The sequence below is a fragment of the Procambarus clarkii genome, chromosome 84 (assembly GCF_040958095.1).
Source record: "Procambarus clarkii isolate CNS0578487 chromosome 84, FALCON_Pclarkii_2.0, whole genome shotgun sequence".
NCBI classification, from domain to species: Eukaryota; Metazoa; Arthropoda; class Malacostraca; order Decapoda; family Cambaridae; genus Procambarus; species Procambarus clarkii.
Window position 1 is genome coordinate 15,693,422 of NC_091233.1, and position 15,631 is coordinate 15,709,052.

The 15,631-nt window shown below is 40.5% G+C and overlaps 1 long non-coding RNA gene across 1 annotated transcript; it reads right to left on the reverse strand.

Moving 5' to 3' along the window:
• Positions 1-253: 253 nt before the first annotated feature.
• Positions 254-12,875, reverse strand: LOC138358509 (uncharacterized). Its single transcript, XR_011225435.1, has 3 exons — positions 12,662-12,875; positions 10,429-10,545; positions 254-849 (listed from the first exon to the last, which is right to left on the reverse strand). It is a non-coding gene; the product is annotated as an uncharacterized lncRNA (long non-coding RNA).
• Positions 12,876-15,631: the final 2,756 nt, after the last annotated feature.

Here is a 15,631-nt window from a genome sequence, read left to right on the forward strand (position 1 = left end):
AGCCACAGTGTAGGAGTGACAACAAATGCTTTTTAACCCATACGATTATGATCATGGCAATAAGGTTTCTAAAACAGTAGGCATTCTTCCAAAGTTAGACACTGTACTATGTTCCTCGCCCTAACCTAGTCACTCAGTATTATTCACTCATTTATCTATGTCTTGTCTATTTATGTCTTAAAGGTTACAAGACGTACATTAGTCAATAGAATTGGTGCTTAAAATGTTAAGGATCTCTTGTGAAACACGGGTATTAATAAAAAAATTTATTATGTAAAATAAATAAAAAAGGCCCAAGGGCCATGAAGTAACAAGAATGCAAGGCTGGCACATGCTGGCGTAAGTAGAGAAGACGGAAGATTCTTCATATTAAAAGACCCTGCTTCTCCAAGATGGCAGTCACACCCTGCTTGCCCTGGACAATCACCATATTTTTTTTTTTGAGATATATACAAGAGTTGTTACATTCTTGTACAGCCACTAGTACGCGTAGCGTTTCGGGCAGGTCCTTAATCCTATGGTCCCTGGAATACGATCCCCTGCCGCGAAGAATCGTTTTTTCATCCAAGTACACATTTTACTGTTGCGTTAAACAGAGGCTACAGTTAAGGAATTGCGCCCAGTAAATCCTCCCCGGCCAGGATACGAACCCATGACATAGCGCTCGCGGAACGCCAGGCGAGTGTTTTACCACTACACCACGGAGACTGTTAGACTGATATGGAGAAGGACTGTTTACTGTGAAGGGAAGTCCACAAATGCAATGCCAGCATGAGTCAGTCTTGAAGGGTAAACGATGATGGCACCCTCACAGTAACACAAAAGCCGAGCAAGCCCAGTGAGGAAGACCTGTTGATGGGAAAGGAGGAGAATCATTAGTCACAACAAAATCCACATAGAAACAAAGGAGAGAAAAAAATAAAGTGGATGTCTTCTTTTTGTATAGACATAATAAATATTGCCATTTGGCTATGTATTTATATGATATATAATAGAATACAGCATAAAACAAAATAAGAGGGGTGGTAGGAGAAGAAAAGATTAGTGTTCAGTGAGAATCCACAAGGTCTTCTCTGAATACTCTTTATTTTCTTCAAGGCTGTGGGTCCCTACAATTGCACCAGAGGTGGTACACACCCCTATTATTATTTAAACAGGTGAGTAAAAATAGGTGAATACACATACGGTGTCAGCAAACTTAGCCTCCAAACACACACACACACATGGTATCAGCAAGCTTAGCCTCCAAACACACACACACACATGGTATCAGCAAGCTTAGCCTCCAAACACACACACACATGGTATCAGCAAGCTTAGCCTCCAAACACACACACACATGGTATCAGCAAGCTTAGCCTCCAAACACACACACACATACACATGGTATCAGCAAGCTTAGCCTCCAAACACACACACGCAGAAAATGGGGACATTGAAACAGTTGATAAACTTGATTTCAAGAGAGAGAGAGGCCACTATAGGGAACTTCAAAATTTTTTTAATAAGTAATTAGGCAGACTTGTTGCTAGACAGGGAAGTAAATTAAATGTATGCCAAATTTTGCAAAATATACAATGAAGGCACTCAAACATTCATACCAAAACAGAGATGCAGGGCCAGAAAACAGGATTGGTTCAACAGAAATTGAGAGAGGGCCACAGACCAAAAGACACAAAAATGGAATGAAAGACATTGAAAAACTACAAGCAGATGTCAACAAAGTTTTCGATTGGGCAGCAGAAAATAACATGATGTTTAACAGTGATAAATTTCAGGTATGGCAAAAATGAGGATCTGAAACATAATACAGGGTACAAAACACAATCGAATCTTCCCATAGTAGAAAAACAGCATGTCAAGGATTTGGGAATAATGATGTCCGACGATCTAATGTTTAGGGAGCATAACCAAGCAAATATTGCGTCAGCCAGAAAAATGATCGGATGGATTATGAGAACTTTCAAATCCAGGGATCCCATCACAATGGTTGTACTCTTCAAGTCACTTATGTTGTCCCGTCTCGAGTACTGCTCAGTATTCACTTCCCCCTTCAGAGCAGGAGAGATTGCTGAAATAGAGGGAATACAAAGAACATATACGTCACGCATAGACGAGATAAAACACCTAAATTATTGGGATCGTCTCAAACCTCTCCAAATGTACTCTCTAGAAAGGAGACGAGAGAGATACCAAATAATATACACATGGAAGATACTGGAGGGCCAGGTCCCAAATCTACACAGTAAAATAACAATGTACTGGAGTGAACGATATGGAAAAAAATGCAAGATTGAACCAGTGAAGAGCAGAGGTGCCACAGTCACAATCAGAGAGCACTGTATAAACATCAGAGGTCCGCGGTTGTTCAACGTCCTCCCAGCGACTATAAGAAATATTGCCGGAACAACCGTGGACATCTTCAGGAGAAAACTGGACTGTTTTCTAAGAGAAGTTCCGGATCTTCCGGGATGTAGTGGGTATGTGGCCCTGCGGGCCGCTCCAAGCTACAGCCTGGTGGACCAAACTCTCACAAGTCGAGCCTGGCCTCGGGCCGGGCTTGGGGAGTAGAAGAGCAGAACCCCATCAAGCAGGTATCAATATAGAAAGAAGCCAAACCCCCAATCATACCAGCGATACAAAGATGCGAGAAACAACTATACAGCAGTAAGGGAAGAGGCAGAAAGAAATTTTTAAAAAGGGATAATGGATAAATGTAAAACTGTACTGGGCCTTGTGGTGTTTGTGTGTTACTGAGGAAGTCTTGGTTGTAGGGTTGAAGTAAAGTCATGACTTGGTTACTGACTTTAATACTTAATATGATTACATGACTAGTAGCTACCAAGCTTGGCGGGCGTCCTGTCCGCTCTCTTGTTTACCTCCTCTCTCTCTGGCGTCTCAGCCGCCGCACATAGAAAACGGATGGTACCATTTTCTGTGAACATGACATCCCTCCTTTTCTTTAAAAAGAATGAATACAGGATGTCTACCATGCTTGTAGCACAAAGCAAAGTTATTGACACAAAGTAAGTTATTACCATATCAAGAGATACTGCATACATTTAACATTAATTAAGCACACAAAGAATTTAAACAACTTAATCTTTTCCACAAAGGATTTCAATGTTAAAAATACATATGCAATGTTAAACAAACATGAAAGAAACTGTAATACAAAGTTACAAAATATTGAATGAGATATCTGCATTATTCAAACAATATTAAATTTAGTTCAGCATGGCAAGTAAATATTTTGCATTACATAGGAACACAATTAATCATCAAATCGTGAAGGGCGTTTAACATGACGTTTAGGACGAGAGTCCTTAAATGCAATAACATCCCTTGATGAATTGTTTGTCGGGTTATAACTATTTTTTTCTTTTCCTTTTGCACGACTTTGCACTTCATCATTTTCTACACTAGTTGGAATCACTTTGAAATAGGCCATATTACGTGTTATACTATGATCTCTATTACTCGCTGTTACCATAGTTCCTTTTACACTAATCACTTTATATGGTTTTGTATCATACGGCATATCTAACTTTCCCTCTTTTTTCTTTTTAACGAGAACAGTGTCACCAACCTTTATGAACTGTTCCTTTGCACGTTGATCATGAGCAATTTTCATTTTGCCCTTGGCTAGTGCATCCTTCTGAGCGAGACGTTTATCCGTTACCTCGGCTGGCATGACGGGTAGTGCGATTCTCATAGGACGTCCAAATAAAAGTTCGCCAGGCGACTTGCCCAGTGTTCCATGTGGTGTTGCACGGTAGTTCCTGAGAAAAGCATACATAGCTTGTTTCCAGGATCGTCCTTCGGCATGAGCACAGCTTACCGCTTTCATGAGAGGTTGCAAGAATCTCTCAACTTCTCCATTTGCTTGAGGATGTTGTGGCATCACACGGCGGTGTTTGAATCCAATATGCTCAGAAAAGTTGACGAAGTCTTGTCCATTGAATGGCGGTCCATTGTCTGTCTTGACAACTTCAGGAATGCCAAAGTTTGAAAAGATCTTGTCGAGTTTCGGGATGACGGCCTTTGCAGACGTGGAAGTGATGATTTCTACTTCTGGATAACGTGAGTGACCATCAATGACTACCATCAAGTACTCTCCAGTTGGTAGCGGTCCGCAGAAGTCCATCGATACTTCCGTCCATGGTGCAGCAGGTAGTGGTGAAGGTTGTAGAGGTGTTGGTCTTGAAGTATCCACTGCAGCTTGGCAAGGGACACAGGCATCATGCATATCCTTTGCTTGACGATCAATGCCAGGAAACCTCACCTTTTCTCGTAGCAGCTGTTTAGTCCTAACAAGACCTTGGTGTCCTTGATGTGCAAGCTTCAGAGCACGTTGCTGGAGAACAGCTGGAATAACGATACGAGTACCTCGCAGCACAGTGTCGCGTTGTTGCGTAACACTTAATTCTGTCTGGATGCGTTCAAGTGCTTTGAATGCATCTAGGTCAACTCCTGAGGGTGGGAAGCGTCGAAACTTTTTCTTAGTCAATGCATCCACTGTTGCTTGCAGAGTTGGGTCCTCTAGGGTTGCAGTACGGATTTCATCAAGAGTGAGAGCCTTAGGGACTGCATCACAGGTTACAGAGTGTACATATTCCTCGGCAACTTGCTGATGCTTGGTGATGGTGAAACTGTTGGCAGGATGTCGACTGATGTAATCAGCGGGATTGCCTGCACCCGGCTTGTATTTCACCGTAAAGTTGTATGGTTGCAGACGAAGAGCCCATCTCTCAATGCGAGCTGGTGGTTTGGACTTTGGATTATTGAAGATGGTCTCCAACGGTTTGTGGTCAGTGACTATCGTGGTGAAGGGTGCACCAAGCAGATACACATTGAAGTGTTCACAGCCCCATACAAGAGCAAGAGCTTCCTTCTCTGTCTGACTGTATCGTTGCTCAACATCTGTGAGAGAACGGCTGGCGTAGGCAATTACTACTCTGGAATCTGGTTGACCAGGTTTGTGTTGGGCTAACACAGCACCTAATCCAACAGGACTAGCATCTACTGTTAACTCAGTGTCCATTGATGGATCAAAATACGCAGCAGTCGCATTCTCTACTAGTGCATCTTTCACAGCATCAAATGCATTTTGCTCGATATCGCTCCAGTACCATGATGCATTTTTCTTCAGGAGCTCGCGTAGAGGCTTCGTAATGGTAGCAAAATCTGGAATGAAGCGAGAACAGTAGTTTGCCATTCCCAGAAAACTATGTACTTCAGTGGACGTTGAAGGAGGTGCAGCATTCTTGATATCTGCAACTTTCTTAGGATCTGGAGACAGACCTTTGTCACTAAGTACATGTCCAAAGAATTCAATTTTATGTTGATTGAACTCACACTTTGCTCGGCTTAGCGTCAAATTCTTTTCTCGTAAGCGTTGCAATGTTGCACGAAGAGCTTTGTCGTGTTCAGCTTGGGTACGGCCATAAACAATGATGTCATCAGACATGTTGTCAGCATTAGGTATATCTTGCAATACCTGGCTGATGATGTGCTGGAATACCTCGGCAGCACTGTTGATACCAAAACTCAGGCGCTTGTACCTATACAGACCTCGATGTGTCGTAAACGTTGTGATGAAGCGACTCTCATCATCAAGTTTAAGCTGATGATAGCCCTTGTTTAAATCTAACTTGCTGAATACAGTTGCACCATTCAAGCGGTAGATCATATCATCTACAGTCGGTGTAGGATGGCGTTCACGCATTATTGCCTTGTTGGGAACACGCATGTCCACACAAATGCGTATCTCATCTGGATTCTTCGGCTTTGGTGGAGTGACAATTGGGCTTACCCATGGTGTTGGGCCTGTTACTGGTTCAATGATATCTAGTTCTATCAGCCTATCCAGTTCGGCATCGACTCTCTTGCGAGTATGGAATGGTTGTCGGCGATGTGGTTGGGCAACTGGAATTACATCTGGGTTGATATGCAGATGTACTTTGCTATCAGTATAACAACCTATGGATTTAAATCGGTCAGAAAATTCAGCAACAATACCATCAACATTGTTTGCAGATTCCACTGCTACAGCATTAGAAAGCTGAAGTAGCCCCAATTTGGTTGAAGTCTTGTAACTGAGTAAAGACTCCATTGCATTCCTAACAACATGGAATGTAGTAATGAGCATTGCATTCTTTGACTTAATCTCTGCAGTGAAAGTTCCAATCACTGGCAAGGCTACCTTTGAAGCATAGGCAGTGGCTTTGCCATTATAGTTTTCCAGCTTTGGGAACTGTTTTTTAAATTTCTCATAGTGGCACTCAGCAATGGTGTCAATGTTTGATCCAGTGTCAATGAGAACCTTGAGACAAATACCAGCAATGTATACACATGTCTCTGGGTTGTTTGGAAGATCATTCCATTCTGTGATTGATTGTACTCCATAAGTATAATCACATTCACTGTCATCTGAGACTGGTTGTAATGAAATGTTGTCTTGTATATTATTAACATTCTGGATATGAGGTGCAATATTGCGTTTACCACCTCGACCCCTATGACCTGATCCTCGTACAGTGCTTTGATTCATTGACTGTGGTTTCTTTAGTGCGGAACGACACATAGCACCAAAATGACCTAGTTTTCCACACTCATAGCACTTCTTACCTTGAGCAAGACAAACATTACCTTGGTGTGGGTAGTCTCCTCCACAATTGTAACATTTATTGTTGACACCCTCTGATGTGGGTCGTTGTGACTGCTTGAGTCTTGTTCCTTGACCCCAGTTGTGACGTGGTTCTCGACTAAATTTACTGTTAGGTTTGGCATATCTTCTTTCATTACGATGTCCTCCCTGAACCTTACATACCTCATCACTGTTAGTAACAGTGGCAGAACCGTTGTTGGCACTGCACTCCATGACACGAGCATCACGTGCAGCATCTTCCATTCGACGAGCAATATACAGTATCTTGGTAAGAGAACTTTCATCATCAACAAGTTCTAGAGCTCTTCGACGGAGACGTGTAGATGTGCATGTTTCAATTATTTGCTGTTTGATTTCTTTGTCAACATCAGCAAACTCACAATGGGCTGCTAAACCCTGCAGACGTGTGTGGTATTGATCCACAGTTTCATTAGAGAGTTGTTTTGCTCTCCTGAAATGCATAATTTCCATTGCAGTATTTTGCCTTGGTTTGAAATGCTCTGTTAGTTTGGCTTTGGCAGTGTCATAATCTTTGGCACCACCAGTGTCTTTCAGTGTGTCAAAGATATCACAAACTCTATCACCTGAATAATGAAGTAGAAAGGCACGCTTTCTTTCAGCACTTTTGATGTCAGAAACTATCAACAAATTTTCAAACCTTTTAAGCCATTTGACCCACCTCTGTGACAGGTTTGTCTGGTCACAGTCAGGATCAAATGCAGGAAACTGAGGTATATTTGCCATTTTTACTGAATAAATGTAACTTATCACTTAAATGTTCCTCAGAATATTAAACACTTACTGCACTGTATATGTTAGTCAAGAATTCACTGTAATTACTTTAATTTTGCAAAGCACACAAGCATTTTAATGCAAAAGTTCACAACAGTGCACAATATAGCAGCAACTGACTTCTTACCTAGCCCTTGTGTACATGTGTTGTTCCTACTCACAGCAGCAGCACAACAGTTGGCACAGCAGTTGGTACAGCAGTTGGTACAGCAGTCAGTTCAGTGTGATGAATTTTGTAGCACGAAGCGTCGTTTCGTAACCAAAACATCAGGTTTTGTACACATCAAAGCGTCGTTTCGTACACAACGTCGGCAGATTCCTCAGTACACAGTTTCTTCAGCACAGCTTGGGTAGCACACAGCTTGGATAGCACACAGCATCGGTTAGCACACAGCATCGTTTAGCACACAGCATCGGTTAGCACACAGCATCGGTTAGCATACAGCATCGGGTATGGCGCTCACAGCTTCTCTTCCTCCTCCAGGCAGCATGCTTCTCCCTTGTGTTTGAAACTGAACAAATACCTGCGTTCACAGTTCATCCTCGTCGCCAATGTGGTGTTTGTGTGTTACTGAGGAAGTCTTGGTTGTAGGGTTGATGTAAAGTCATGACTTGGTTACTGACTTTAATACTTAATATGATTACATGACTAGTAGCTACCAAGCTTGGCGGGCGTCCTGTCTGCTCTCTTGTTTACCTCCTCCTCTCTCTCTGGCGTCTCAGCCGCCGCACATAGAAAACGGATGGTACCATTTTCTGTGAACATGACAGGCCTATTCTACAAATTCATAAACAACAAATTGCAGGTAAAGGATAATATCCAGAGGTTGAAAATAGGAAACAGATTCACAGAAAATGATAATGCAATGTGTGAAACATTAAACCAAAAGTTCCAAAGTGTGTTTATACAAAATGAAATCTTAAGAGAGCCAGACACAATAAGAATTTCTGAGAACATCATAGAGCGTATTGAGGTGTCTAGAGATGAAGTGGAAAATATGCTAAAGGAGCTAAGTAAGAACAAAGCAGTTGGTCCAGATGGAGTTTCACCATGGGTTCTGAGAGAATGTGCATCTGAGCTCAGCCTTCCACTTCATCTGATCTTTCAGGCATCCCTGTGTACAGGAGTCATAGCAAACATGTGAAAAAAGGCTAACATAGTTCCAATCTACAAAAGTGGCAACAGGGAAGACCCCACCTCTCTCAGTTATAGACCTGAATCATTGACAAGTGTAACAGTGAAAAGATTGAAAAAAACAAAATAATAAAAACTAAATGGGTAGAACACCTGGAGAGAAATTATATAATATCACACAGACAGTATTGTTTTCGATCTGGAAGATCCTGTGTATCGAATTTACTCAGTTTCTATGATTGAGCCACAGAGATTTTAAAGGAAAAAGGTAGTTGGGTTGACTGCATCTATCTAGACATAAAAAAGGCTTTCGACAGAGTTCCACATAAGAGGTTGTTCTGGAAACTAGAAAATTTTGGATGGGTGACAGGTAAGCTTCTAACATGGATGAAAAATTTTCTGACTGATAGAAAAATGAGGGCAGTAATCAGTGGCAATCGGACTGGAGAAGTGTCACAAGTGGAGTACCACAGTACATGCACCAGAAATGTTCATTGTCTACATAAATGATCTACCAGTTGGAATACAGAATTATATAAACATGTTTGCTGATGATGCTAAGATAATGGGATGGATAAGAAATTTAGATGATTGTCATGCCCTTCAAGAAGACCTGGACAAAATAAGTATATGGAGTACCACTTGGCAAATGAAATTTAATGTGAATAAATGCCATGTTATGGAATGTGGAATTGAACATAGATCCCACACAACCTACAAATTATGTGAGAAATCTTTATATAATTCTGATAAAAGAAAGAGGTCTAGGGTTGATTCTAGATAGAAAACTATCACTTGAGGCCCACATAAAGAACGTTGTGTGAGGAGCCTATGCCACGCTTTCTAACTTCAGAATTTCGTTTAAATACATGGATGGCGAAATACTAAAGAAATTGTTCACGAGTTTTGTTCGGCCAAGGCTAGAATATGCAGCGGTTGTGTGGTGCCCATATCTTAAGAAGCACATCAACAAACTGGAACAGGTGCAAAGACATGCTACTAAGTGGCTCCCAGAACTAAAGGGCAAGAGCTATGTGGAGAGGTCAGAGGCATTAAATATGCCAAAACTAGAAGACAACAAAAAGAGGTGATAAAATCACTATGTACAAAATAGTAACAGGAATTGATAAAATCGATAGAGAAGATTTCCCGAGACCTGGAACTTCAAGAACAAAAGGTCATAGATTTAAACTAACTAAACAAACATGCCAAAGAAATATACAAAAATTTCCTTTCGCATACAGAGTGGTACACGGTTGGAACAAGTTAAGTGAGAAGGTGGTGGCGGCCAAGACCGTCAGTAGTTTCAAAGCATTATGTGACAAAGAGTGCTGGGTAGACGGGACACCACGAGCGTAGCTCTAATCCTGTAACTACACTTAGGTAATTACATATGGTGTCAGCAAGCTTACCGTCGAAACACACACAAACAGCCTGCCTATTATTCAAGGCCTTCTCTGAGTACTCTTTATTTTCTTCTCTGAGGCTATGGGTCCGTAATCTTGCACCAGAGGTGGTACAACTTTTAAGTTTTTAACTACTGCACTGAGCACCTGATTTTGGCAAAGACTTCTTAGTGCAATTGTCAAGGACATAGTTCTGGTATTTTTTTGTTTATAAATATTCAGGTATAGTTAATGTCAAAATGTTTCAAAACTCAACAATTTATATTTCAAAACAAAAAAAGTAATGAAAACATTACAAAACATTAAAATATAGCCTAATTAATTAATTAATAAAATAACACAACTCTCAGAATGTCTAAAGGTGCTTTGAGCAATGAAGTAGTTAATTTTATATATATAATATTATATATATAATATATATTTACCTGTGACTACTGCTTAGCAAAAATTTGATCTCTGTGAAAATTGGTCTCGTCATTGCTAGGAGATATTTTAAGACCATGATTTGCTGTGGATGGCACTGTAGTCTTCAAGTCATCAATCTAAAAATAGAGGTAATCTTTTAAAATGTAAATTTTGTATAAAAAAAAAATGCAAAAATAAATTGCAAGAATAATATGAAGTTATTATACAATTTTTTTTAATTATTTAAATATTTGCGAGACATTATTAAGAAATGTATGAAGTACAGATTCTCTAAGACCTGATATGTATCTGCTTATGTTCCACCACATTACATTCAGGGCTGAAGAGAAAACACAGCCAGTAAGGTAATGATCACTTAGGATGGACTAGGATGCTACATGTAGGATGGGGCTAAGCTGCGTGAGGCTAGGATGCCAAGCCTGCCTTGTCTAGGCTGGGCTGGGCTAGGCAACACTAGGAAGGAGTTAACAAATCTCTGGAGTGCCTTACTTTTCCTGATATCCTTAAAAAAGCAAGAATGATGCCATTTTATAAAGGAGGCGAGACAGCAGAAATAAACAATTAAAGAAAAATATCAAATCTACTTATACTTTCAAAAATATTTGATTTTTTTTTTACAAACATCTCTTTCTACTTTGTAAAATTCTACATGAATACAAACAAACACACACATCCCTAGGAAGCAGCCCATAGCAGCTGTCTAACTCCCAGGTACTTATTTACTGTTAGGTGAACCAGATATAGAGAATAACCACAAAATGCTATCTTTATAAGAACTATCTTGTAAAGCCATTAGTACACACAGCATTTCAGGCAGGATATATAATATATATATATATATATATATATATATATATATATATATATATATATATATATATATATATATATATATATATATATATATATATATATATATATATATATATATATGACAATGTCAGACCACGGAGGAAAAATGAAACAGGAAATTTCCTTAAGTACTTTCGTATATTAAATACATCTTCAGAAGGTCGACCTTTTGAAGATGTATTTAATATACGAAAGTACTTAAGGAAATTTCCTGTTTCATTTTTCCTCCGTGGTCTGACATTGTCACATTCTTAATCACGTGTTTATTTTCGTGATATACACACATATATATATATATATATATATATATATATATATATATATATATATATATATATATATATATATATATATATATATATATGAGTGTCAGACCATGGAGGAATGATTTTTTTTTAATTTAATTTATATAAAAAATTATTCCTTCTGAAGATGTATTAATATATAAAAGTACTTAAGGAAATTCCTGTTTCAATTCTTCCTCCGTGGTCTGACAGTCACATTTTTCATCAAGTGTTAATTTTTGTGATTTACACACACGTGGCATGTTTACACACACATTATTTATATTATATATATATATATTTATATATATATATATATATATATATATATATATATATATATATATATATATATATATATATATATATATATATATATATATGTGGAACCCTCAACCCTATAAGTGGAGGGTTCCTACAAACTCAACCAGAGGTGGTACCCTCTATATATTAATAAAAAGGCAAGGCTATGCTAAATCTAGGCAGGGATTGGCTTGGCTAGGGTAGGAAGGACTGGTCATGTTTAAAAGCAAGGCAGGGTTAGGCTAGGCAAGACTAGGTAAGGGTATACTGGGATAGGCTTGGCTACGGTAGGCTAGGAAGAGGTAAACTAGGATAAGCAAGGCTGTGCAAGCACTATGCACAGCTAGAATGAACTATGCTAAGATGGTTTAAGCTAGGCTAGGTTAGGATAAGCTGAGTCATGCAGGGCCCCGATTGACGAGTGGAGTCTAATGGTCTAACCTTCTAGCTAGTTTGCTGACCTAAGAGTGTAAATGCCTAGCCCCTAACCTGAGATATATACAAGAGTTGTTACATTCTTGTACAGCCACTAGTACGAGTAGCGTTTCGGGCAGGTCCCTGGAATACGATCCCCGCCGCGAAGAATCGTTTTTTCATCCAAGTACACATTTTACTGTTGCGTTAAACAGAGGCTACAGTTAAGGAATTGCGCCCAGTAAATCCTCCCCGGCCAGGATACGAACCCATGACATAGCGCTCGCAGAACGTCAGGCGAGTGTCATACCACTACACCACCTGCTGCAATATTATTATAAAAGAAATATTACTTATTATAATCGTAAATACTAAATACCTGTTGTGTTGATTTAGGGGCGACGACGATCGTGGGATCGGATGCGAGCCACAGGTGGCCTACACCATGCTTTCTAAGGCGTCCCTCTCATAACAAAAACAAATCCGTGCATTCATACACAAACAGAGACCCCGTGGTTATTCGAATACTTGCAATTCTTTTACTTAAAATAATAACAATTAGATTAATAATAATTAACATAATTTTTACTCAAGATTCATAAAAATCATTAATACTATTTTAAAAGAAAATTTATAAGACATCTAAAAACAGATATACAGACTTTGTGTGATATTTATTTCAACATTATATATTAATAGAATGTTGTAACTATTATTTTTAAATATTAGGTAGTTTCCAGCTACGTATATCGCATATAAACGTTGCAAAAAGATTTTAGACTGAATTAACACATTACATATTTATGGAGTAATTAACAACAAAACAATCTTTATTTTCATTGCAGAACATATATCAGAGCATACTAGTGACTCATACATTTAAAATAGTGTGATTTTTAAACAATTCGGTTGTAAACCCGCAGAACAGCCTACCCGCCAAAGACGTAACATAAGAAATGGTATATAATTCATTATTTTAAATTACATATATAATCATTAATAATTTTCGGCAGCTATCGAGGTTCTCCATAGGTAAATTCCTGTACTCTAACAAGATGCTACTTGCTGTTTAGCTGTTTAAATTCTTGGAAAATTGTAATGACCAGCGACATAAAATATAACAATGAAATAGTAGCTGGTAACTGTAGGTGAACGAAAAATTAAATTCCAAATTGATTAGATGTTTTTCTAAATATAAAGATCGACCTGAAGGAATTTTATGAATTATGGACTAATTAAACAAAAAAAATTGTAATTTTACTTGAAGAACAGATACCAGAGAATAGTTAGTGAGTACATTTATATTGTATAATGGGAGAAAGCCCCTAGTAGCCGCGAATTAAAATAACCACCTACATTAATTGATAACTAGGAAATAGTATCTGGAAACTTTATCTGAACGAAAACACAATACCAATTTGTTTAGATGTTTTTCTTAATATAAAGATCAACAGTAAGGAATCTTATTCATTATGGACAAATTAACAAAAAAAAACGATAATTTTCATTTTGGACCATATATTAGAGCATACTTAGTCACTTATATAATAAAAGTATTGTGTATTTTGAACCATTGGGGTTGTAAACAAACAGAACGGCCTACCCGAAAAGTCGTAACATAAAATGTTGCATATGTTTGCTAATTTATTATTTGATAAATGATTATTATTAATTTACGACAACTATAGAGGTTTCCCATTAGTTAAATTACTGTAGTGTGACTAAATGCTACTACAAAACCTATATAAATCCTGGGAAAGTCACAATGACCAGCGACATTAAAGCATAGAGGGTTAAATAGTAACAGGCAACTGTCGGCGAACGAAAAATTCATTTCCAAATTTATTAGATGTTTTCCTAAATATAAAGATCGATAGGCTAGAATTTTCTGGATTATGGCCTAATTAAGGCAAAAAATATATATATTTTTACTTGAAGAACAAATATCAGAGCATAGTCAGTGAGTTATAGAATAATAAGAGTGTGGTATTTCATTGTATAAAAAGAGATAGTCCATGGAAGCCATAATAGACGTAGTTTTAAACAAAATAACGTCCAAAAACAGCCGTAGAGTCAAACGGCAAATGTTGACGTTCTTTTTAAGAGGACAGGTTGCACACCTGTGGGTGTGGGTGCTCGCTCACACCTGTGGGTGCTCGCTCACACTTGTGGGTGCTCGCTCACACCTGTGGGTGCTCGCTCACACCTGTGGGTGCTCGCTCACACCTGTGGGTGCTCGCCACACCTGTGGGTGCTCTCTCACACCTGTGGGTGCTCGCCACACCTGTGGGTGCTCGCCACACCTGTGGGTGCTCGCTCACACCTGTGGGTGCTCGCCACACCTGTGGGTGCTCTCTCACACCTGTGGGTGCTCGCTCACACCTGTGGGTGCTCGCTCACACCTGTGGGTGCTCGCTCTCACTTGTGGGTGCTCGCTCACACCTGTGGGTGCTTGCTCACACCTGTGGGTGCTCGCTCACACCTGTGGGTGCCCGCTCAGACCTGTGGGTGCCCGCTCAGACCTGTGGGTGCCCGCTCAGACCTGTGGGTGCCCGCTCAGACCTGTGAGTGCCCGGTCACACCTGTGGGTGCCCGCTCACACCTGTGGGTGCTCGCTCACAACTGTGGGTGCTCGCTCACACTTGTGGGTGCTCGCTCAGACCTGTAGGTGCTTATTCACACCTGTGAGTGCTCGCTCAGACCTGTGGGTGCTCGCTCACACTTGTGGGTGCTCGCTCACACCTGTGGTTGCTCGCTCACACCTGTGGGTGCTCGCTCAGACCTGTGGGTGCTCGCTCAGACCTGTGGGTGCTCGCTCACACCTGTGGTTGTTCGCTCACACCTGTGGGTGCTCGCTCAGACCTGTGGGTGCTCGCTCAGACGTGTGGGTGCTCGCTCACACCTGTGGTTGCTCGCTCATACCTGTGGGTGCTCGCTCACACCTGTGGGTGCTTGCTCACGCCTGTGGGTGCTCGCTCACACCTGTGGGTGCTCGCTCACACCTGTGGGTGCTCGCTCACACCTGTGGGTGCTCGCTCACACCTGTGGGTGCTTGCTCACACCTGTGGGTGCTCGCTCACACCTGTGGGTGCTCGCTCACACCTGTGGGTGCTCGGTCACACCTGTGGGTGCTCGCTCACACCTGTGGGTGCTCGCTCACACCTGTGGGTGCTCGCTCACACCTGTGGGTGCCCGCTCAGACCTGTGGGTGCCCGCTCAGACCTGTGGGTGCCCGTTCAGACCTGTGGGTGCCCGGTCACACCTGTGGGTGCCCGTTCACACCTGTGGGTGCTCGCTCACACCTGTGGGTGCTCGATCACACCTGTGGTTGCTCGCTCAGACCTGTGGG